Source organism: Halichoeres trimaculatus, unplaced genomic scaffold (genome assembly GCF_033239565.1).
Source record: "Halichoeres trimaculatus isolate MK-OKI-2021-1 unplaced genomic scaffold, fHalTri1.1 fHalTri1_scaffold_19, whole genome shotgun sequence".
In the NCBI taxonomy this organism is placed as follows: Eukaryota; Metazoa; Chordata; class Actinopteri; order Labriformes; family Labridae; genus Halichoeres; species Halichoeres trimaculatus.
The window spans coordinates 8,908,181-8,934,293 of NW_027437197.1; the positions used below are offsets into that span (position 1 = coordinate 8,908,181).

At 51.7% G+C, this 26,113-nt stretch overlaps 1 protein-coding gene across 1 annotated transcript in view; it reads right to left on the reverse strand.

Annotated features, from left to right (window-relative positions):
- col6a3 (collagen, type VI, alpha 3) overlaps positions 1-26,113 on the reverse strand; it is a 119,345-nt gene that overhangs the window by 53,110 nt on the left and 40,122 nt on the right. The window lies entirely within an intron of this gene.

Here is a 26,113-nt window from a genome sequence, read left to right on the forward strand (position 1 = left end):
CCCTTGTGCCATCAGAACCATCCAGAAGGAACACAACGTCCTTTTTGGCAGTGTCGACTGAGAAAAGACAGGAAGAAATTGCATCAATTTTCTAGGTAAAAATGTACGCCGCTGAGATAAGAAGCAACGGGTGGGGCTGTCTGCACATTCCTGTCATCTAGCGCTGCCTGACTAGATGGCGAAACAATGGAAGAGCCAATCAGGCTCAACTTGATATGCGGCTAAACTACAGTCACGTTGAATGCCCTAGCCTCACTGTTGGCCAAACAAGTCGGGGCTGGTGTCAGGCATGCAATGGGCCGTGCTTGTGAACATACCAGTGTCGGTTGTTGGTTCTGGGGTGACCTCAACAACCACAGTCTCCACAGAGGACAGAAGTTGCTGCTGGACATTGGGAAGGTCAGAGAGGTCATTGACAGCGAGAGCGTAACTGGGATCGTAGGCTATCTTCTGCAGCTCTCGGCTATCAGCGTTCCTGGTTCCAATTGCAAAGGTCAAGACACCCATCTGTTTGAGAGCAGAGGCTGGCGCATCCACACTGTCAAAAGACTTTGAACCACTTATCAACATCAGGAGCTGTGGAACTCCTTGAGGGAGCCTGCTACCAGCAGAGGCCGTGAAGACATTATCCCTCAAGTACTGGAGAGCTGCTCCAGTGTTAAGTGGTCTTCCACCTTTGTGCCTTAGCCCTCTGACGGCCTCAAGGATGTCGCTTTTTGTGGTAAACGTGTTCAGATAGAATTGGACGGCTGGCTCTCTGCTGTACTGAACCACTGAGACACGGTCTTTCTTGTCATCCACACTGAGTGTCTCCACAACTCTTTGGACAAAGTCTCGCACTGCTTGGAAGCCACTTCTAGTGCCATCAGATCCGTCCAACAAGAACACAACATCCTTTCCGGCTGCCGGCCTCTCTTCTGGGGGACAAACAATTTCAGACATGTATTCAGCTTGGCGTGTCAAACTCCCTGTGTGACAGTCAGATGACCAAAGCTAACCTCCCACTCTACATCTCACTCTCTGGGTTCTGGCACACCTCTCTTACATTTTTAAGGCTGCTGCTGGCTGGCTGGCTGGCTGGCTGGCTTACCTGGGCTCGAACCGTTTATACAAAGGACAGAAATGAATAGACTTTGAATGCACTGCTGGCTTCCAATCCTAGCCTGACCTTGGAGTGTGACAGTAGGTCTCATTCTTACCAGTTACTGTTGGTGTCAGGGGCGTGGCCCTCACTAGCACTGTGCCCATTACAGAGGACAGCTGTTCCTGGACACCGGGCAGGTCGGTGAAGTCAGACACTGACAGAGCGTAACTAGGCTCGTATGAGATCTTCTGCAGCTCTCTGCTGTCAGAGTTCCTTGTTCCAACGCCTATGACAAAGACGCCCTGCTTTTTGAGAGCAGAGGCTGGGGCGTCTACACTGTCATAAGACCTGCCACCATTCAGCAGGATCAACATCTGTGGAACCCCTTGCAGACGCCTGCTCCCGGAGGAGTTTGTAAAGACGTTGTCCCTGACGTACTGCAGGGCTGCCCCGGTGTTGAGGGTTCTGCCTCCTCTATGTCTCAGCCCTCTGACGGCATCCAAAACATCCTGTCTGGTGGTGAACGTGTTCAGATAGAAATGGACCTCTGGCTCTCTGCTGTATTGGACCACAGAGACGCGGTCTTTGTTTTGGCCCACATTGAGTTTCTCCACCGCTCTCCCAACAAAATCAAGCATGGCGGGGAAGCCAGCCCTTGTGCCATCAGAACCATCCAGAAGGAACACAACGTCCTTTTTGGCAGTGTCGACTGAGAAAAGACAGGAAGAAATTGCATCAATTTTCTAGGTAAAAATGTACGCCGCTGAGATAAGAAGCAACGGGTGGGGCTGTCTGCACATTCCTGTCATCTAGCGCTGCCTGACTAGATGGCGAAACAATGGAAGAGCCAATCAGGCTCAACTTGATATGCGGCTAAACTACAGTCACGTTGAATGCCCTAGCCTCACTGTTGGCCAAACAAGTCGGGGCTGGTGTCAGGCATGCAATGGGCCGTGCTTGTGAACATACCAGTGTCGGTTGTTGGTTCTGGGGTGACCTCAACAACCACAGTCTCCACAGAGGACAGAAGTTGCTGCTGGACATTGGGAAGGTCAGAGAGGTCATTGACAGCGAGAGCGTAACTGGGATCGTAGGCTATCTTCTGCAGCTCTCGGCTATCAGCGTTCCTGGTTCCAATTGCAAAGGTCAAGACACCCATCTGTTTGAGAGCAGAGGCTGGCGCATCCACACTGTCAAAAGACTTTGAACCACTTATCAACATCAGGAGCTGTGGAACTCCTTGAGGGAGCCTGCTACCAGCAGAGGCCGTGAAGACATTATCCCTCAAGTACTGGAGAGCTGCTCCAGTGTTAAGTGGTCTTCCACCTTTGTGCCTTAGCCCTCTGACGGCCTCAAGGATGTCGCTTTTTGTGGTAAACGTGTTCAGATAGAATTGGACGGCTGGCTCTCTGCTGTACTGAACCACTGAGACACGGTCTTTCTTGTCATCCACACTGAGTGTCTCCACAACTCTTTGGACAAAGTCTCGCACTGCTTGGAAGCCACTTCTAGTGCCATCAGATCCGTCCAACAAGAACACAACATCCTTTCCGGCTGCCGGCCTCTCTTCTGGGGGACAAACAATTTCAGACATGTATTCAGCTTGGCGTGTCAAACTCCCTGTGTGACAGTCAGATGACCAAAGCTAACCTCCCACTCTACATCTCACTCTCTGGGTTCTGGCACACCTCTCTTACATTTTTAAGGCTGCTGCTGGCTGGCTGGCTGGCTGGCTGGCTGGCTTACCTGGGCTCGAACCGTTTATACAAAGGACAGAAATGAATAGACTTTGAATGCACTGCTGGCTTCCAATCCTAGCCTGACCTTGGAGTGTGACAGTAGGTCTCATTCTTACCAGTTACTGTTGGTGTCAGGGGCGTGGCCCTCACTAGCACTGTGCCCATTACAGAGGACAGCTGTTCCTGGACACCGGGCAGGTCGGTGAAGTCAGACACTGACAGAGCGTAACTAGGCTCGTATGAGATCTTCTGCAGCTCTCTGCTGTCAGAGTTCCTTGTTCCAACGCCTATGACAAAGACGCCCTGCTTTTTGAGAGCAGAGGCTGGGGCGTCTACACTGTCATAAGACCTGCCACCATTCAGCAGGATCAACATCTGTGGAACCCCTTGCAGACGCCTGCTCCCGGAGGAGTTTGTAAAGACGTTGTCCCTGACGTACTGCAGGGCTGCCCCGGTGTTGAGGGTTCTGCCTCCTCTATGTCTCAGCCCTCTGACGGCATCCAAAACATCCTGTCTGGTGGTGAACGTGTTCAGATAGAAATGGACCTCTGGCTCTCTGCTGTATTGGACCACAGAGACGCGGTCTTTGTTTTGGCCCACATTGAGTTTCTCCACCGCTCTCTCAACAAAATCAAGCATGGCGGGGAAGCCAGCCCTTGTGCCATCAGAACCATCCAGAAGGAACACAACGTCCTTTTTGGCAGTGTCGACTGAGAAAAGACAGGAAGAAATTGCATCAATTTTCTAGGTAAAAATGTACGCCGCTGAGATAAGAAGCAACGGGTGGGGCTGTCTGCACATTCCTGTCATCTAGCGCTGCCTGACTAGATGGCGAAACAATGGAAGAGCCAATCAGGCTCAACTTGATATGCGGCTAAACTACAGTCACGTTGAATGCCCTAGCCTCACTGTTGGCCAAACAAGTCGGGGCTGGTGTCAGGCATGCAATGGGCCGTGCTTGTGAACATACCAGTGTCGGTTGTTGGTTCTGGGGTGACCTCAACAACCACAGTCTCCACAGAGGACAGAAGTTGCTGCTGGACATTGGGAAGGTCAGAGAGGTCATTGACAGCGAGAGCGTAACTGGGATCGTAGGCTATCTTCTGCAGCTCTCGGCTATCAGCGTTCCTGGTTCCAATTGCAAAGGTCAAGACACCCATCTGTTTGAGAGCAGAGGCTGGCGCATCCACACTGTCAAAAGACTTTGAACCACTTATCAACATCAGGAGCTGTGGAACTCCTTGAGGGAGCCTGCTACCAGCAGAGGCCGTGAAGACATTATCCCTCAAGTACTGGAGAGCTGCTCCAGTGTTAAGTGGTCTTCCACCTTTGTGCCTTAGCCCTCTGACGGCCTCAAGGATGTCGCTTTTTGTGGTAAACGTGTTCAGATAGAATTGGACGGCTGGCTCTCTGCTGTACTGAACCACTGAGACACGGTCTTTCTTGTCATCCACACTGAGTGTCTCCACAACTCTTTGGACAAAGTCTCGCACTGCTTGGAAGCCACTTCTAGTGCCATCAGATCCGTCCAACAAGAACACAACATCCTTTCCGGCTGCCGGCCTCTCTTCTGGGGGACAAACAATTTCAGACATGTATTCAGCTTGGCGTGTCAAACTCCCTGTGTGACAGTCAGATGACCAAAGCTAACCTCCCACTCTACATCTCACTCTCTGGGTTCTGGCACACCTCTCTTACATTTTTAAGGCTGCTGCTGGCTGGCTGGCTGGCTGGCTGGCTTACCTGGGCTCGAACCGTTTATACAAAGGACAGAAATGAATAGACTTTGAATGCACTGCTGGCTTCCAATCCTAGCCTGACCTTGGAGTGTGACAGTAGGTCTCATTCTTACCAGTTACTGTTGGTGTCAGGGGCGTGGCCCTCACTAGCACTGTGCCCATTACAGAGGACAGCTGTTCCTGGACACCGGGCAGGTCGGTGAAGTCAGACACTGACAGAGCGTAACTAGGCTCGTATGAGATCTTCTGCAGCTCTCTGCTGTCAGAGTTCCTTGTTCCAACGCCTATGACAAAGACGCCCTGCTTTTTGAGAGCAGAGGCTGGGGCGTCTACACTGTCATAAGACCTGCCACCATTCAGCAGGATCAACATCTGTGGAACCCCTTGCAGACGCCTGCTCCCGGAGGAGTTTGTAAAGACGTTGTCCCTGACGTACTGCAGGGCTGCCCCGGTGTTGAGGGTTCTGCCTCCTCTATGTCTCAGCCCTCTGACGGCATCCAAAACATCCTGTCTGGTGGTGAACGTGTTCAGATAGAAATGGACCTCTGGCTCTCTGCTGTATTGGACCACAGAGACGCGGTCTTTGTTTTGGCCCACATTGAGTTTCTCCACCGCTCTCTCAACAAAATCAAGCATGGCGGGGAAGCCAGCCCTTGTGCCATCAGAACCATCCAGAAGGAACACAACGTCCTTTTTGGCAGTGTCGACTGAGAAAAGACAGGAAGAAATTGCATCAATTTTCTAGGTAAAAATGTACGCCGCTGAGATAAGAAGCAACAGGTGGGGCTGTCTGCACATTCCTGTCATCTAGCGCTGCCTGACTAGATGGCGAAACAATGGAAGAGCCAATCAGGCTCAACTTGATATGCGGCTAAACTACAGTCACGTTGAATGCCCTAGCCTCACTGTTGGCCAAACAAGTCGGGGCTGGTGTCAGGCATGCAATGGGCCGTGCTTGTGAACATACCAGTGTCGGTTGTTGGTTCTGGGGTGACCTCAACAACCACAGTCTCCACAGAGGACAGAAGTTGCTGCTGGACATTGGGAAGGTCAGAGAGGTCATTGACAGCGAGAGCGTAACTGGGATCGTAGGCTATCTTCTGCAGCTCTCGGCTATCAGCGTTCCTGGTTCCAATTGCAAAGGTCAAGACACCCATCTGTTTGAGAGCAGAGGCTGGCGCATCCACACTGTCAAAAGACTTTGAACCACTTATCAACATCAGGAGCTGTGGAACTCCTTGAGGGAGCCTGCTACCAGCAGAGGCCGTGAAGACATTATCCCTCAAGTACTGGAGAGCTGCTCCAGTGTTAAGTGGTCTTCCACCTTTGTGCCTTAGCCCTCTGACGGCCTCAAGGATGTCGCTTTTTGTGGTAAACGTGTTCAGATAGAATTGGACGGCTGGCTCTCTGCTGTACTGAACCACTGAGACACGGTCTTTCTTGTCATCCACACTGAGTGTCTCCACAACTCTTTGGACAAAGTCTCGCACTGCTTGGAAGCCACTTCTAGTGCCATCAGATCCGTCCAACAAGAACACAACATCCTTTCCGGCTGCCGGCCTCTCTTCTGGGGGACAAACAATTTCAGACATGTATTCAGCTTGGCGTGTCAAACTCCCTGTGTGACAGTCAGATGACCAAAGCTAACCTCCCACTCTACATCTCACTCTCTGGGTTCTGGCACACCTCTCTTACATTTTTAAGGCTGCTGCTGGCTGGCTGGCTGGCTGGCTGGCTTACCTGGGCTCGAACCGTTTATACAAAGGACAGAAATGAATAGACTTTGAATGCACTGCTGGCTTCCAATCCTAGCCTGACCTTGGAGTGTGACAGTAGGTCTCATTCTTACCAGTTACTGTTGGTGTCAGGGGCGTGGCCCTCACTAGCACTGTGCCCATTACAGAGGACAGCTGTTCCTGGACACCGGGCAGGTCGGTGAAGTCAGACACTGACAGAGCGTAACTAGGCTCGTATGAGATCTTCTGCAGCTCTCTGCTGTCAGAGTTCCTTGTTCCAACGCCTATGACAAAGACGCCCTGCTTTTTGAGAGCAGAGGCTGGGGCGTCTACACTGTCATAAGACCTGCCACCATTCAGCAGGATCAACATCTGTGGAACCCCTTGCAGACGCCTGCTCCCGGAGGAGTTTGTAAAGACGTTGTCCCTGACGTACTGCAGGGCTGCCCCGGTGTTGAGGGTTCTGCCTCCTCTATGTCTCAGCCCTCTGACGGCATCCAAAACATCCTGTCTGGTGGTGAACGTGTTCAGATAGAAATGGACCTCTGGCTCTCTGCTGTATTGGACCACAGAGACGCGGTCTTTGTTTTGGCCCACATTGAGTTTCTCCACCGCTCTCTCAACAAAATCAAGCATGGCGGGGAAGCCAGCCCTTGTGCCATCAGAACCATCCAGAAGGAACACAACGTCCTTTTTGGCAGTGTCGACTGAGAAAAGACAGGAAGAAATTGCATCAATTTTCTAGGTAAAAATGTACGCCGCTGAGGTAAGAAGCAACGGGTGGGGCTGTCTGCACATTCCTGTCATCTAGCGCTGCCTGACTAGATGGCGAAACAATGGAAGAGCCAATCAGGCTCAACTTGATATGCGGCTAAACTACAGTCACGTTGAATGCCCTAGCCTCACTGTTGGCCAAACAAGTCGGGGCTGGTGTCAGGCATGCAATGGGCCGTGCTTGTGAACATACCAGTGTCGGTTGTTGGTTCTGGGGTGACCTCAACAACCACAGTCTCCACAGAGGACAGAAGTTGCTGCTGGACATTGGGAAGGTCAGAGAGGTCATTGACAGCGAGAGCGTAACTGGGATCGTAGGCTATCTTCTGCAGCTCTCGGCTATCAGCGTTCCTGGTTCCAATTGCAAAGGTCAAGACACCCATCTGTTTGAGAGCAGAGGCTGGCGCATCCACACTGTCAAAAGACTTTGAACCACTTATCAACATCAGGAGCTGTGGAACTCCTTGAGGGAGCCTGCTACCAGCAGAGGCCGTGAAGACATTATCCCTCAAGTACTGGAGAGCTGCTCCAGTGTTAAGTGGTCTTCCACCTTTGTGCCTTAGCCCTCTGACGGCCTCAAGGATGTCGCTTTTTGTGGTAAACGTGTTCAGATAGAATTGGACGGCTGGCTCTCTGCTGTACTGAACCACTGAGACACGGTCTTTCTTGTCATCCACACTGAGTGTCTCCACAACTCTTTGGACAAAGTCTCGCACTGCTTGGAAGCCACTTCTAGTGCCATCAGATCCGTCCAACAAGAACACAACATCCTTTCCGGCTGCCGGCCTCTCTTCTGGGGGACAAACAATTTCAGACATGTATTCAGCTTGGCGTGTCAAACTCCCTGTGTGACAGTCAGATGACCAAAGCTAACCTCCCACTCTACATCTCACTCTCTGGGTTCTGGCACACCTCTCTTACATTTTTAAGGCTGCTGCTGGCTGGCTGGCTGGCTGGCTGGCTTACCTGGGCTCAAACCGTTTATACAAAGGACAGAAATGAATAGACTTTGAATGCACTGCTGGCTTCCAATCCTAGCCTGACCTTGGAGTGTGACAGTAGGTCTCATTCTTACCAGTTACTGTTGGTGTCAGGGGCGTGGCCCTCACTAGCACTGTGCCCATTACAGAGGACAGCTGTTCCTGGACACCGGGCAGGTCGGTGAAGTCAGACACTGACAGAGCGTAACTAGGCTCGTATGAGATCTTCTGCAGCTCTCTGCTGTCAGAGTTCCTTGTTCCAACGCCTATGACAAAGACGCCCTGCTTTTTGAGAGCAGAGGCTGGGGCGTCTACACTGTCATAAGACCTGCCACCATTCAGCAGGATCAACATCTGTGGAACCCCTTGCAGACGCCTGCTCCCGGAGGAGTTTGTAAAGACGTTGTCCCTGACGTACTGCAGGGCTGCCCCGGTGTTGAGGGTTCTGCCTCCTCTATGTCTCAGCCCTCTGACGGCATCCAAAACATCCTGTCTGGTGGTGAACGTGTTCAGATAGAAATGGACCTCTGGCTCTCTGCTGTATTGGACCACAGAGACGCGGTCTTTGTTTTGGCCCACATTGAGTTTCTCCACCGCTCTCTCAACAAAATCAAGCATGGCGGGGAAGCCAGCCCTTGTGCCATCAGAACCATCCAGAAGGAACACAACGTCCTTTTTGGCAGTGTCGACTGAGAAAAGACAGGAAGAAATTGCATCAATTTTCTAGGTAAAAATGTACGCCGCTGAGATAAGAAGCAACGGGTGGGGCTGTCTGCACATTCCTGTCATCTAGCGCTGCCTGACTAGATGGCGAAACAATGGAAGAGCCAATCAGGCTCAACTTGATATGCGGCTAAACTACAGTCACGTTGAATGCCCTAGCCTCACTGTTGGCCAAACAAGTCGGGGCTGGTGTCAGGCATGCAATGGGCCGTGCTTGTGAACATACCAGTGTCGGTTGTTGGTTCTGGGGTGACCTCAACAACCACAGTCTCCACAGAGGACAGAAGTTGCTGCTGGACATTGGGAAGGTCAGAGAGGTCATTGACAGCGAGAGCGTAACTGGGATCGTAGGCTATCTTCTGCAGCTCTCGGCTATCAGCGTTCCTGGTTCCAATTGCAAAGGTCAAGACACCCATCTGTTTGAGAGCAGAGGCTGGCGCATCCACACTGTCAAAAGACTTTGAACCACTTATCAACATCAGGAGCTGTGGAACTCCTTGAGGGAGCCTGCTACCAGCAGAGGCCGTGAAGACATTATCCCTCAAGTACTGGAGAGCTGCTCCAGTGTTAAGTGGTCTTCCACCTTTGTGCCTTAGCCCTCTGACGGCCTCAAGGATGTCGCTTTTTGTGGTAAACGTGTTCAGATAGAATTGGACGGCTGGCTCTCTGCTGTACTGAACCACTGAGACACGGTCTTTCTTGTCATCCACACTGAGTGTCTCCACAACTCTTTGGACAAAGTCTCGCACTGCTTGGAAGCCACTTCTAGTGCCATCAGATCCGTCCAACAAGAACACAACATCCTTTCCGGCTGCCGGCCTCTCTTCTGGGGGACAAACAATTTCAGACATGTATTCAGCTTGGCGTGTCAAACTCCCTGTGTGACAGTCAGATGACCAAAGCTAACCTCCCACTCTACATCTCACTCTCTGGGTTCTGGCACACCTCTCTTACATTTTTAAGGCTGCTGCTGGCTGGCTGGCTGGCTGGCTGGCTTACCTGGGCTCAAACCGTTTATACAAAGGACAGAAATGAATAGACTTTGAATGCACTGCTGGCTTCCAATCCTAGCCTGACCTTGGAGTGTGACAGTAGGTCTCATTCTTACCAGTTACTGTTGGTGTCAGGGGCGTGGCCCTCACTAGCACTGTGCCCATTACAGAGGACAGCTGTTCCTGGACACCGGGCAGGTCGGTGAAGTCAGACACTGACAGAGCGTAACTAGGCTCGTATGAGATCTTCTGCAGCTCTCTGCTGTCAGAGTTCCTTGTTCCAACGCCTATGACAAAGACGCCCTGCTTTTTGAGAGCAGAGGCTGGGGCGTCTACACTGTCATAAGACCTGCCACCATTCAGCAGGATCAACATCTGTGGAACCCCTTGCAGACGCCTGCTCCCGGAGGAGTTTGTAAAGACGTTGTCCCTGACGTACTGCAGGGCTGCCCCGGTGTTGAGGGTTCTGCCTCCTCTATGTCTCAGCCCTCTGACGGCATCCAAAACATCCTGTCTGGTGGTGAACGTGTTCAGATAGAAATGGACCTCTGGCTCTCTGCTGTATTGGACCACAGAGACGCGGTCTTTGTTTTGGCCCACATTGAGTTTCTCCACCGCTCTCTCAACAAAATCAAGCATGGCGGGGAAGCCAGCCCTTGTGCCATCAGAACCATCCAGAAGGAACACAACGTCCTTTTTGGCAGTGTCGACTGAGAAAAGACAGGAAGAAATTGCATCAATTTTCTAGGTAAAAATGTACGCCGCTGAGATAAGAAGCAACGGGTGGGGCTGTCTGCACATTCCTGTCATCTAGCGCTGCCTGACTAGATGGCGAAACAATGGAAGAGCCAATCAGGCTCAACTTGATATGCGGCTAAACTACAGTCACGTTGAATGCCCTAGCCTCACTGTTGGCCAAACAAGTCGGGGCTGGTGTCAGGCATGCAATGGGCCGTGCTTGTGAACATACCAGTGTCGGTTGTTGGTTCTGGGGTGACCTCAACAACCACAGTCTCCACAGAGGACAGAAGTTGCTGCTGGACATTGGGAAGGTCAGAGAGGTCATTGACAGCGAGAGCGTAACTGGGATCGTAGGCTATCTTCTGCAGCTCTCGGCTATCAGCGTTCCTGGTTCCAATTGCAAAGGTCAAGACACCCATCTGTTTGAGAGCAGAGGCTGGCGCATCCACACTGTCAAAAGACTTTGAACCACTTATCAACATCAGGAGCTGTGGAACTCCTTGAGGGAGCCTGCTACCAGCAGAGGCCGTGAAGACATTATCCCTCAAGTACTGGAGAGCTGCTCCAGTGTTAAGTGGTCTTCCACCTTTGTGCCTTAGCCCTCTGACGGCCTCAAGGATGTCGCTTTTTGTGGTAAACGTGTTCAGATAGAATTGGACGGCTGGCTCTCTGCTGTACTGAACCACTGAGACACGGTCTTTCTTGTCATCCACACTGAGTGTCTCCACAACTCTTTGGACAAAGTCTCGCACTGCTTGGAAGCCACTTCTAGTGCCATCAGATCCGTCCAACAAGAACACAACATCCTTTCCGGCTGCCGGCCTCTCTTCTGGGGGACAAACAATTTCAGACATGTATTCAGCTTGGCGTGTCAAACTCCCTGTGTGACAGTCAGATGACCAAAGCTAACCTCCCACTCTACATCTCACTCTCTGGGTTCTGGCACACCTCTCTTACATTTTTAAGGCTGCTGCTGGCTGGCTGGCTGGCTGGCTGGCTTACCTGGGCTCGAACCGTTTATACAAAGGACAGAAATGAATAGACTTTGAATGCACTGCTGGCTTCCAATCCTAGCCTGACCTTGGAGTGTGACAGTAGGTCTCATTCTTACCAGTTACTGTTGGTGTCAGGGGCGTGGCCCTCACTAGCACTGTGCCCATTACAGAGGACAGCTGTTCCTGGACACCGGGCAGGTCGGTGAAGTCAGACACTGACAGAGCGTAACTAGGCTCGTATGAGATCTTCTGCAGCTCTCTGCTGTCAGAGTTCCTTGTTCCAACGCCTATGACAAAGACGCCCTGCTTTTTGAGAGCAGAGGCTGGGGCGTCTACACTGTCATAAGACCTGCCACCATTCAGCAGGATCAACATCTGTGGAACCCCTTGCAGACGCCTGCTCCCGGAGGAGTTTGTAAAGACGTTGTCCCTGACGTACTGCAGGGCTGCCCCGGTGTTGAGGGTTCTGCCTCCTCTATGTCTCAGCCCTCTGACGGCATCCAAAACATCCTGTCTGGTGGTGAACGTGTTCAGATAGAAATGGACCTCTGGCTCTCTGCTGTATTGGACCACAGAGACGCGGTCTTTGTTTTGGCCCACATTGAGTTTCTCCACCGCTCTCTCAACAAAATCAAGCATGGCGGGGAAGCCAGCCCTTGTGCCATCAGAACCATCCAGAAGGAACACAACGTCCTTTTTGGCAGTGTCGACTGAGAAAAGACAGGAAGAAATTGCATCAATTTTCTAGGTAAAAATGTACGCCGCTGAGATAAGAAGCAACGGGTGGGGCTGTCTGCACATTCCTGTCATCTAGCGCTGCCTGACTAGATGGCGAAACAATGGAAGAGCCAATCAGGCTCAACTTGATATGCGGCTAAACTACAGTCACGTTGAATGCCCTAGCCTCACTGTTGGCCAAACAAGTCGGGGCTGGTGTCAGGCATGCAATGGGCCGTGCTTGTGAACATACCAGTGTCGGTTGTTGGTTCTGGGGTGACCTCAACAACCACAGTCTCCACAGAGGACAGAAGTTGCTGCTGGACATTGGGAAGGTCAGAGAGGTCATTGACAGCGAGAGCGTAACTGGGATCGTAGGCTATCTTCTGCAGCTCTCGGCTATCAGCGTTCCTGGTTCCAATTGCAAAGGTCAAGACACCCATCTGTTTGAGAGCAGAGGCTGGCGCATCCACACTGTCAAAAGACTTTGAACCACTTATCAACATCAGGAGCTGTGGAACTCCTTGAGGGAGCCTGCTACCAGCAGAGGCCGTGAAGACATTATCCCTCAAGTACTGGAGAGCTGCTCCAGTGTTAAGTGGTCTTCCACCTTTGTGCCTTAGCCCTCTGACGGCCTCAAGGATGTCGCTTTTTGTGGTAAACGTGTTCAGATAGAATTGGACGGCTGGCTCTCTGCTGTACTGAACCACTGAGACACGGTCTTTCTTGTCATCCACACTGAGTGTCTCCACAACTCTTTGGACAAAGTCTCGCACTGCTTGGAAGCCACTTCTAGTGCCATCAGATCCGTCCAACAAGAACACAACATCCTTTCCGGCTGCCGGCCTCTCTTCTGGGGGACAAACAATTTCAGACATGTATTCAGCTTGGCGTGTCAAACTCCCTGTGTGACAGTCAGATGACCAAAGCTAACCTCCCACTCTACATCTCACTCTCTGGGTTCTGGCACACCTCTCTTACATTTTTAAGGCTGCTGCTGGCTGGCTGGCTGGCTGGCTGGCTTACCTGGGCTCGAACCGTTTATACAAAGGACAGAAATGAATAGACTTTGAATGCACTGCTGGCTTCCAATCCTAGCCTGACCTTGGAGTGTGACAGTAGGTCTCATTCTTACCAGTTACTGTTGGTGTCAGGGGCGTGGCCCTCACTAGCACTGTGCCCATTACAGAGGACAGCTGTTCCTGGACACCGGGCAGGTCGGTGAAGTCAGACACTGACAGAGCGTAACTAGGCTCGTATGAGATCTTCTGCAGCTCTCTGCTGTCAGAGTTCCTTGTTCCAACGCCTATGACAAAGACGCCCTGCTTTTTGAGAGCAGAGGCTGGGGCGTCTACACTGTCATAAGACCTGCCACCATTCAGCAGGATCAACATCTGTGGAACCCCTTGCAGACGCCTGCTCCCGGAGGAGTTTGTAAAGACGTTGTCCCTGACGTACTGCAGGGCTGCCCCGGTGTTGAGGGTTCTGCCTCCTCTATGTCTCAGCCCTCTGACGGCATCCAAAACATCCTGTCTGGTGGTGAACGTGTTCAGATAGAAATGGACCTCTGGCTCTCTGCTGTATTGGACCACAGAGACGCGGTCTTTGTTTTGGCCCACATTGAGTTTCTCCACCGCTCTCTCAACAAAATCAAGCATGGCGGGGAAGCCAGCCCTTGTGCCATCAGAACCATCCAGAAGGAACACAACGTCCTTTTTGGCAGTGTCGACTGAGAAAAGACAGGAAGAAATTGCATCAATTTTCTAGGTAAAAATGTACGCCGCTGAGATAAGAAGCAACGGGTGGGGCTGTCTGCACATTCCTGTCATCTAGCGCTGCCTGACTAGATGGCGAAACAATGGAAGAGCCAATCAGGCTCAACTTGATATGCGGCTAAACTACAGTCACGTTGAATGCCCTAGCCTCACTGTTGGCCAAACAAGTCGTTGCTGGTGTCAGTCATGCAATGGGCCGTGCTTGTGAACATACCAGTGTCGGTTGTTGGTTCTGGGGTGACCTCAACAACCACAGTCTCCACAGAGGACAGAAGTTGCTGCTGGACATTGGGAAGGTCAGAGAGGTCATTGACAGCGAGAGCGTAACTGGGATCGTAGGCTATCTTCTGCAGCTCTCGGCTATCAGCGTTCCTGGTTCCAATTGCAAAGGTCAAGACACCCATCTGTTTGAGAGCAGAGGCTGGCGCATCCACACTGTCAAAAGACTTTGAACCACTTATCAACATCAGGAGCTGTGGAACTCCTTGAGGGAGCCTGCTACCAGCAGAGGCCGTGAAGACATTATCCCTCAAGTACTGGAGAGCTGCTCCAGTGTTAAGTGGTCTTCCACCTTTGTGCCTTAGCCCTCTGACGGCCTCAAGGATGTCGCTTTTTGTGGTAAACGTGTTCAGATAGAATTGGACGGCTGGCTCTCTGCTGTACTGAACCACTGAGACACGGTCTTTCTTGTCATCCACACTGAGTGTCTCCACAACTCTTTGGACAAAGTCTCGCACTGCTTGGAAGCCACTTCTAGTGCCATCAGATCCGTCCAACAAGAACACAACATCCTTTCCGGCTGCCGGCCTCTCTTCTGGGGGACAAACAATTTCAGACATGTATTCAGCTTGGCGTGTCAAACTCCCTGTGTGACAGTCAGATGACCAAAGCTAACCTCCCACTCTACATCTCACTCTCTGGGTTCTGGCACACCTCTCTTACATTTTTAAGGCTGCTGCTGGCTGGCTGGCTGGCTGGCTGGCTTACCTGGGCTCGAACCGTTTATACAAAGGACAGAAATGAATAGACTTTGAATGCACTGCTGGCTTCCAATCCTAGCCTGACCTTGGAGTGTGACAGTAGGTCTCATTCTTACCAGTTACTGTTGGTGTCAGGGGCGTGGCCCTCACTAGCACTGTGCCCATTACAGAGGACAGCTGTTCCTGGACACCGGGCAGGTCGGTGAAGTCAGACACTGACAGAGCGTAACTAGGCTCGTATGAGATCTTCTGCAGCTCTCTGCTGTCAGAGTTCCTTGTTCCAACGCCTATGACAAAGACGCCCTGCTTTTTGAGAGCAGAGGCTGGGGCGTCTACACTGTCATAAGACCTGCCACCATTCAGCAGGATCAACATCTGTGGAACCCCTTGCAGACGCCTGCTCCCGGAGGAGTTTGTAAAGACGTTGTCCCTGACGTACTGCAGGGCTGCCCCGGTGTTGAGGGTTCTGCCTCCTCTATGTCTCAGCCCTCTGACGGCATCCAAAACATCCTGTCTGGTGGTGAACGTGTTCAGATAGAAATGGACCTCTGGCTCTCTGCTGTATTGGACCACAGAGACGCGGTCTTTGTTTTGGCCCACATTGAGTTTCTCCACCGCTCTCTCAACAAAATCAAGCATGGCGGGGAAGCCAGCCCTTGTGCCATCAGAACCATCCAGAAGGAACACAACGTCCTTTTTGGCAGTGTCGACTGAGAAAAGACAGGAAGAAATTGCATCAATTTTCTAGGTAAAAATGTACGCCGCTGAGATAAGAAGCAACGGGTGGGGCTGTCTGCACATTCCTGTCATCTAGCGCTGCCTGACTAGATGGCGAAACAATGGAAGAGCCAATCAGGCTCAACTTGATATGCGGCTAAACTACAGTCACGTTGAATGCCCTAGCCTCACTGTTGGCCAAACAAGTCGGGGCTGGTGTCAGGCATGCAATGGGCCGTGCTTGTGAACATACCAGTGTCGGTTGTTGGTTCTGGGGTGACCTCAACAACCACAGTCTCCACAGAGGACAGAAGTTGCTGCTGGACATTGGGAAGGTCAGAGAGGTCATTGACATCGAGAGCGTAACTGGGATCGTAGGCTATCTTCTGCAGCTCTCGGCTATCAGCGTTCCTGGTTCCAATTGCAAAGGTCAAGACACCCATCTGTTTGAGAGCAGAGGCTGGCGCATCCACACTGTCAAAAGACTTTGAACCACTTATCAACATCAGGAGCTGTGGAACTCCTTGAGGGAGCCTGCTACCAGCAGAGGCCGTGAAGACATTATCCCTCAAGTACTGGAGAGCTGCTCCAGTGTTAAGTGGTCTTCCACCTTTGTGCCTTAGCCCTCTGACGGCCTCAAGGATGTCGCTTTTTGTGGTAAACGTGTTCAGATAGAATTGGACGGCTGGCTCTCTGCTGTACTGAACCACTGAGACACGGTCTTTCTTGTCATCCACACTGAGTGTCTCCACAACTCTTTGGACAAAGTCTCGCACGGCTTGGAAGCCACTTCTAGTGCCATCAGATCCGTCCAACAAGAACACAACATCCTTTCCGGCTGCCGGCCTCTCTTCTGGGGGACAAACAATTTCAGACATGTATTCAGCTTGGCGTGTCAAACTCCCTGTGTGACAGTCAGATGACCAAAGCTAACCTCCCACTCTACATCTCACTCTCTGGGTTCTGGCACACCTCTCTTACATTTTTAAGGCTGCTGCTGGCTGGCTGGCTGGCTGGCTGGCTTACCTGGGCTCGAACCGTTTATACAAAGGACAGAAATGAATAGACTTTGAATGCACTGCTGGCTTCCAATCCTAGCCTGACCTTGGAGTGTGACAGTAGGTCTCATTCTTACCAGTTACTGTTGGTGTCAGGGGCGTGGCCCTCACTAGCACTGTGCCCATTACAGAGGACAGCTGTTCCTGGACACCGGGCAGGTCGGTGAAGTCAGACACTGACAGAGCGTAACTAGGCTCGTATGAGATCTTCTGCAGCTCTCTGCTGTCAGAGTTCCTTGTTCCAACGCCTATGACAAAGACGCCCTGCTTTTTGAGAGCAGAGGCTGGGGCGTCTACACTGTCATAAGACCTGCCACCATTCAGCAGGATCAACATCTGTGGAACCCCTTGCAGACGCCTGCTCCCGGAGGAGTTTGTAAAGACGTTGTCCCTGACGTACTGCAGGGCTGCCCCGGTGTTGAGGGTTCTGCCTCCTCTATGTCTCAGCCCTCTGACGGCATCCAAAACATCCTGTCTGGTGGTGAACGTGTTCAGATAGAAATGGACCTCTGGCTCTCTGCTGTATTGGACCACAGAGACGCGGTCTTTGTTTTGGCCCACATTGAGTTTCTCCACCGCTCTCTCAACAAAATCAAGCATGGCGGGGAAGCCAGCCCTTGTGCCATCAGAACCATCCAGAAGGAACACAACGTCCTTTTTGGCAGTGTCGACTGAGAAAAGACAGGAAGAAATTGCATCAATTTTCTAGGTAAAAATGTACGCCGCTGAGATAAGAAGCAACGGGTGGGGCTGTCTGCACATTCCTGTCATCTAGCGCTGCCTGACTAGATGGCGAAACAATGGAAGAGCCAATCAGGCTCAACTTGATATGCGGCTAAACTACAGTCACGTTGAATGCCCTAGCCTCACTGTTGGCCAAACAAGTCGGGGCTGGTGTCAGGCATGCAATGGGCCGTGCTTGTGAACATACCAGTGTCGGTTGTTGGTTCTGGGGTGACCTCAACAACCACAGTCTCCACAGAGGACAGAAGTTGCTGCTGGACATTGGGAAGGTCAGAGAGGTCATTGACAGCGAGAGCGTAACTGGGATCGTAGGCTATCTTCTGCAGCTCTCGGCTATCAGCGTTCCTGGTTCCAATTGCAAAGGTCAAGACACCCATCTGTTTGAGAGCAGAGGCTGGCGCATCCACACTGTCAAAAGACTTTGAACCACTTATCAACATCAGGAGCTGTGGAACTCCTTGAGGGAGCCTGCTACCAGCAGAGGCCGTGAAGACATTATCCCTCAAGTACTGGAGAGCTGCTCCAGTGTTAAGTGGTCTTCCACCTTTGTGCCTTAGCCCTCTGACGGCCTCAAGGATGTCGCTTTTTGTGGTAAACGTGTTCAGATAGAATTGGACGGCTGGCTCTCTGCTGTACTGAACCACTGAGACACGGTCTTTCTTGTCATCCACACTGAGTGTCTCCACAACTCTTTGGACAAAGTCTCGCACTGCTTGGAAGCCACTTCTAGTGCCATCAGATCCGTCCAACAAGAACACAACATCCTTTCCGGCTGCCGGCCTCTCTTCTGGGGGACAAACAATTTCAGACATGTATTCAGCTTGGCGTGTCAAACTCCCTGTGTGACAGTCAGATGACCAAAGCTAACCTCCCACTCTACATCTCACTCTCTGGGTTCTGGCACACCTCTCTTACATTTTTAAGGCTGCTGCTGGCTGGCTGGCTGGCTGGCTGGCTTACCTGGGCTCAAACCGTTTATACAAAGGACAGAAATGAATAGACTTTGAATGCACTGCTGGCTTCCAATCCTAGCCTGACCTTGGAGTGTGACAGTAGGTCTCATTCTTACCAGTTACTGTTGGTGTCAGGGGCGTGGCCCTCACTAGCACTGTGCCCATTACAGAGGACAGCTGTTCCTGGACACCGGGCAGGTCGGTGAAGTCAGACACTGACAGAGCGTAACTAGGCTCGTATGAGATCTTCTGCAGCTCTCTGCTGTCAGAGTTCCTTGTTCCAACGCCTATGACAAAGACGCCCTGCTTTTTGAGAGCAGAGGCTGGGGCGTCTACACTGTCATAAGACCTGCCACCATTCAGCAGGATCAACATCTGTGGAACCCCTTGCAGACGCCTGCTCCCGGAGGAGTTTGTAAAGACGTTGTCCCTGACGTACTGCAGGGCTGCCCCGGTGTTGAGGGTTCTGCCTCCTCTATGTCTCAGCCCTCTGACGGCATCCAAAACATCCTGTCTGGTGGTGAACGTGTTCAGATAGAAATGGACCTCTGGCTCTCTGCTGTATTGGACCACAGAGACGCGGTCTTTGTTTTGGCCCACATTGAGTTTCTCCACCGCTCTCTCAACAAAATCAAGCATGGCGGGGAAGCCAGCCCTTGTGCCATCAGAACCATCCAGAAGGAACACAACGTCCTTTTTGGCAGTGTCGACTGAGAAAAGACAGGAAGAAATTGCATCAATTTTCTAGGTAAAAATGTACGCCGCTGAGATAAGAAGCAACGGGTGGGGCTGTCTGCACATTCCTGTCATCTAGCGCTGCCTGACTAGATGGCGAAACAATGGAAGAGCCAATCAGGCTCAACTTGATATGCGGCTAAACTACAGTCACGTTGAATGCCCTAGCCTCACTGTTGGCCAAACAAGTCGGGGCTGGTGTCAGGCATGCAATGGGCCGTGCTTGTGAACATACCAGTGTCGGTTGTTGGTTCTGGGGTGACCTCAACAACCACAGTCTCCACAGAGGACAGAAGTTGCTGCTGGACATTGGGAAGGTCAGAGAGGTCATTGACAGCGAGAGCGTAACTGGGATCGTAGGCTATCTTCTGCAGCTCTCGGCTATCAGCGTTCCTGGTTCCAATTGCAAAGGTCAAGACACCCATCTGTTTGAGAGCAGAGGCTGGCGCATCCACACTGTCAAAAGACTTTGAACCACTTATCAACATCAGGAGCTGTGGAACTCCTTGAGGGAGCCTGCTACCAGCAGAGGCCGTGAAGACATTATCCCTCAAGTACTGGAGAGCTGCTCCAGTGTTAAGTGGTCTTCCACCTTTGTGCCTTAGCCCTCTGACGGCCTCAAAGATGTCGCTTTTTGTGGTAAACGTGTTCAGATAGAATTGGACGGCTGGCTCTCTGCTGTACTGAACCACTGAGACACGGTCTTTCTTGTCATCCACACTGAGTGTCTCCACAACTCTTTGGACAAAGTCTCGCACTGCTTGGAAGCCACTTCTAGTGCCATCAGATCCGTCCAACAAGAACACAACATCCTTTCCGGCTGCCGGCCTCTCTTCTGGGGGACAAACAATTTCAGACATGTATTCAGCTTGGCGTGTCAAACTCCCTGTGTGACAGTCAGATGACCAAAGCTAACCTCCCACTCTACATCTCACTCTCTGGGTTCTGGCACACCTCTCTTACATTTTTAAGGCTGCTGCTGGCTGGCTGGCTGGCTGGCTTACCTGGGCTCGAACCGTTTATACAAAGGAAAGAAATGAATAGACTTTGAATGCACTGCTGGCTTCCAATCCTAGCCTGACCTTGGAGTGTGACAGTAGGTCTCATTCTTACCAGTTACTGTTGGTGTCAGGGGCGTGGCCCTCACTAGCACTGTGCCCATTACAGAGGACAGCTGTTCCTGGACACCGGGCAGGTCGGTGAAGTCAGACACTGACAGAGCGTAACTAGGCTCGTATGAGATCTTCTGCAGCTCTCTGCTGTCAGAGTTCCTTGTTCCAACGCCTATGACAAAGACGCCCTGCTTTTTGAGAGCAGAGGCTGGGGCGTCTACACTGTCATAAGACCTGCCACCATTCAGCAGGATCAACATCTGTGGAACCCCTTGCAGACGCCTGCTCCCGGAGGAGTTTGTAAAGACGTTGTCCCTGACGTACTGCAGGGCTGCCCCGGTGTTGAGGGTTCTGCCTCCTCTATGTCTCAGCCCTCTGACGGCATCCAAAACATCCTGTCTGGTGGTGAACGTGTTCAGATAGAAATGGACCTCTGGCTCTCTGCTGTATTGGACCACAGAGACGCGGTCTTTGTTTTGGCCCACATTGAGTTTCTCCACCGCTCTCTCAACAAAATCAAGCATGGCGGGGAAGCCAGCCCTTGTGCCATCAGAACCATCCAGAAGGAACACAACGTCCTTTTTGGCAGTGTCGACTGAGAAAAGACAGGAAGAAATTGCATCAATTTTCTAGGTAAAAATGTACGCCGCTGAGATAAGAAGCAACGGGTGGGGCTGTCTGCACATTCCTGTCATCTAGCGCTGCCTGACTAGATGGCGAAACAATGGAAGAGCCAATCAGGCTCAACTTGATATGCGGCTAAACTACAGTCACGTTGAATGCCCTAGCCTCACTGTTGGCCAAACAAGTCGGGGCTGGTGTCAGGCATGCAATGGGCCGTGCTTGTGAACATACCAGTGTCGGTTGTTGGTTCTGGGGTGACCTCAACAACCACAGTCTCCACAGAGGACAGAAGTTGCTGCTGGACATTGGGAAGGTCAGAGAGGTCATTGACAGCGAGAGCGTAACTGGGATCGTAGGCTATCTTCTGCAGCTCTCGGCTATCAGCGTTCCTGGTTCCAATTGCAAAGGTCAAGACACCCATCTGTTTGAGAGCAGAGGCTGGCGCATCCACACTGTCAAAAGACTTTGAACCACTTATCAACATCAGGAGCTGTGGAACTCCTTGAGGGAGCCTGCTACCAGCAGAGGCCGTGAAGACATTATCCCTCAAGTACTGGAGAGCTGCTCCAGTGTTAAGTGGTCTTCCACCTTTGTGCCTTAGCCCTCTGACGGCCTCAAGGATGTCGCTTTTTGTGGTAAACGTGTTCAGATAGAATTGGACGGCTGGCTCTCTGCTGTACTGAACCACTGAGACACGGTCTTTCTTGTCATCCACACTGAGTGTCTCCACAACTCTTTGGACAAAGTCTCGCACTGCTTGGAAGCCACTTCTAGTGCCATCAGATCCGTCCAACAAGAACACAACATCCTTTCCGGCTGCCGGCCTCTCTTCTGGGGGACAAACAATTTCAGACATGTATTCAGCTTGGCGTGTCAAACTCCCTGTGTGACAGTCAGATGACCAAAGCTAACCTCCCACTCTACATCTCACTCTCTGGGTTCTGGCACACCTCTCTTACATTTTTAAGGCTGCTGCTGGCTGGCTGGCTGGCTGGCTGGCTTACCTGGGCTCAAACCGTTTATACAAAGGACAGAAATGAATAGACTTTGAATGCACTGCTGGCTTCCAATCCTAGCCTGACCTTGGAGTGTGACAGTAGGTCTCATTCTTACCAGTTACTGTTGGTGTCAGGGGCGTGGCCCTCACTAGCACTGTGCCCATTACAGAGGACAGCTGTTCCTGGACACCGGGCAGGTCGGTGAAGTCAGACACTGACAGAGCGTAACTAGGCTCGTATGAGATCTTCTGCAGCTCTCTGCTGTCAGAGTTCCTTGTTCCAACGCCTATGACAAAGACGCCCTGCTTTTTGAGAGCAGAGGCTGGGGCGTCTACACTGTCATAAGACCTGCCACCATTCAGCAGGATCAACATCTGTGGAACCCCTTGCAGACGCCTGCTCCCGGAGGAGTTTGTAAAGACGTTGTCCCTGACGTACTGCAGGGCTGCCCCGGTGTTGAGGGTTCTGCCTCCTCTATGTCTCAGCCCTCTGACGGCATCCAAAACATCCTGTCTGGTGGTGAACGTGTTCAGATAGAAATGGACCTCTGGCTCTCTGCTGTATTGGACCACAGAGACGCGGTCTTTGTTTTGGCCCACATTGAGTTTCTCCACCGCTCTCTCAACAAAATCAAGCATGGCGGGGAAGCCAGCCCTTGTGCCATCAGAACCATCCAGAAGGAACACAACGTCCTTTTTGGCAGTGTCGACTGAGAAAAGACAGGAAGAAATTGCATCAATTTTCTAGGTAAAAATGTACGCCGCTGAGATAAGAAGCAACGGGTGGGGCTGTCTGCACATTCCTGTCATCTAGCGCTGCCTGACTAGATGGCGAAACAATGGAAGAGCCAATCAGGCTCAACTTGATATGCGGCTAAACTACAGTCACGTTGAATGCCCTAGCCTCACTGTTGGCCAAACAAGTCGGGGCTGGTGTCAGGCATGCAATGGGCCGTGCTTGTGAACATACCAGTGTCGGTTGTTGGTTCTGGGGTGACCTCAACAACCACAGTCTCCACAGAGGACAGAAGTTGCTGCTGGACATTGGGAAGGTCAGAGAGGTCATTGACAGCGAGAGCGTAACTGGGATCGTAGGCTATCTTCTGCAGCTCTCGGCTATCAGCGTTCCTGGTTCCAATTGCAAAGGTCAAGACACCCATCTGTTTGAGAGCAGAGGCTGGCGCATCCACACTGTCAAAAGACTTTGAACCACTTATCAACATCAGGAGCTGTGGAACTCCTTGAGGGAGCCTGCTACCAGCAGAGGCCGTGAAGACATTATCCCTCAAGTACTGGAGAGCTGCTCCAGTGTTAAGTGGTCTTCCACCTTTGTGCCTTAGCCCTCTGACGGCCTCAAGGATGTCGCTTTTTGTGGTAAACGTGTTCAGATAGAATTGGACGGCTGGCTCTCTGCTGTACTGAACCACTGAGACACGGTCTTTCTTGTCATCCACACTGAGTGTCTCCACAACTCTTTGGACAAAGTCTCGCACTGCTTGGAAGCCACTTCTAGTGCCATCAGATCCGTCCAACAAGAACACAACATCCTTTCCGGCTGCCGGCCTCTCTTCTGGGGGACAAACAATTTCAGACATGTATTCAGCTTGGCGTGTCAAACTCCCTGTGTGACAGTCAGATGACCAAAGCTAACCTCCCACTCTACATCTCACTCTCTGGGTTCTGGCACACCTCTCTTACATTTTTAAGGCTGCTGCTGGCTGGCTGGCTGGCTGGCTGGCTTACCTGGGCTCGAACCGTTTATACAAAGGACAGAAATGAATAGACTTTGAATGCACTGCTGGCTTCCAATCCTAGCCTGACCTTGGAGTGTGACAGTAGGTCTCATTCTTACCAGTTACTGTTGGTGTCAGGGGCGTGGCCCTCACTAGCACTGTGCCCATTACAGAGGACAGCTGTTCCTGGACACCGGGCAGGTCGGTGAAGTCAGACACTGACAGAGCGTAACTAGGCTCGTATGAGATCTTCTGCAGCTCTCTGCTGTCAGAGTTCCTTGTTCCAACGCCTATGACAAAGACGCCCTGCTTTTTGAGAGCAGAGGCTGGGGCGTCTACACTGTCATAAGACCTGCCACCATTCAGCAGGATCAACATCTGTGGAACCCCTTGCAGACGCCTGCTCCCGGAGGAGTTTGTAAAGACGTTGTCCCTGACGTACTGCAGGGCTGCCCCGGTGTTGAGGGTTCTGCCTCCTCTATGTCTCAGCCCTCTGACGGCATCCAAAACATCCTGTCTGGTGGTGAACGTGTTCAGATAGAAATGGACCTCTGGCTCTCTGCTGTATTGGACCACAGAGACGCGGTCTTTGTTTTGGCCCACATTGAGTTTCTCCACCGCTCTCTCAACAAAATCAAGCATGGCGGGGAAGCCAGCCCTTGTGCCATCAGAACCATCCAGAAGGAACACAACGTCCTTTTTGGCAGTGTCGACTGAGAAAAGACAGGAAGAAATTGCATCAATTTTCTAGGTAAAAATGTACGCCGCTGAGATAAGAAGCAACGGGTGGGGCTGTCTGCACATTCCTGTCATCTAGCGCTGCCTGACTAGATGGCGAAACAATGGAAGAGCCAATCAGGCTCAACTTGATATGCGGCTAAACTACAGTCACGTTGAATGCCCTAGCCTCACTGTTGGCCAAACAAGTCGGGGCTGGTGTCAGGCATGCAATGGGCCGTGCTTGTGAACATACCAGTGTCGGTTGTTGGTTCTGGGGTGACCTCAACAACCACAGTCTCCACAGAGGACAGAAGTTGCTGCTGGACATTGGGAAGGTCAGAGAGGTCATTGACAGCGAGAGCGTAACTGGGATCGTAGGCTATCTTCTGCAGCTCTCGGCTATCAGCGTTCCTGGTTCCAATTGCAAAGGTCAAGACACCCATCTGTTTGAGAGCAGAGGCTGGCGCATCCACACTGTCAAAAGACTTTGAACCACTTATCAACATCAGGAGCTGTGGAACTCCTTGAGGGAGCCTGCTACCAGCAGAGGCCGTGAAGACATTATCCCTCAAGTACTGGAGAGCTGCTCCAGTGTTAAGTGGTCTTCCACCTTTGTGCCTTAGCCCTCTGACGGCCTCAAGGATGTCGCTTTTTGTGGTAAACGTGTTCAGATAGAATTGGACGGCTGGCTCTCTGCTGTACTGAACCACTGAGACACGGTCTTTCTTGTCATCCACACTGAGTGTCTCCACAACTCTTTGGACAAAGTCTCGCACTGCTTGGAAGCCACTTCTAGTGCCATCAGATCCGTCCAACAAGAACACAACATCCTTTCCGGCTGCCGGCCTCTCTTCTGGGGGACAAACAATTTCAGACATGTATTCAGCTTGGCGTGTCAAACTCCCTGTGTGACAGTCAGATGACCAAAGCTAACCTCCCACTCTACATCTCACTCTCTGGGTTCTGGCACACCTCTCTTACATTTTTAAGGCTGCTGCTGGCTGGCTGGCTGGCTGGCTGGCTTACCTGGGCTCGAACCGTTTATACAAAGGACAGAAATGAATAGACTTTGAATGCACTGCTGGCTTCCAATCCTAGCCTGACCTTGGAGTGTGACAGTAGGTCTCATTCTTACCAGTTACTGTTGGTGTCAGGGGCGTGGCCCTCACTAGCACTGTGCCCATTACAGAGGACAGCTGTTCCTGGACACCGGGCAGGTCGGTGAAGTCAGACACTGACAGAGCGTAACTAGGCTCGTATGAGATCTTCTGCAGCTCTCTGCTGTCAGAGTTCCTTGTTCCAACGCCTATGACAAAGACGCCCTGCTTTTTGAGAGCAGAGGCTGGGGCGTCTACACTGTCATAAGACCTGCCACCATTCAGCAGGATCAACATCTGTGGAACCCCTTGCAGACGCCTGCTCCCGGAGGAGTTTGTAAAGACGTTGTCCCTGACGTACTGCAGGGCTGCCCCGGTGTTGAGGGTTCTGCCTCCTCTATGTCTCAGCCCTCTGACGGCATCCAAAACATCCTGTCTGGTGGTGAACGTGTTCAGATAGAAATGGACCTCTGGCTCTCTGCTGTATTGGACCACAGAGACGCGGTCTTTGTTTTGGCCCACATTGAGTTTCTCCACCGCTCTCTCAACAAAATCAAGCATGGCGGGGAAGCCAGCCCTTGTGCCATCAGAACCATCCAGAAGGAACACAACGTCCTTTTTGGCAGTGTCGACTGAGAAAAGACAGGA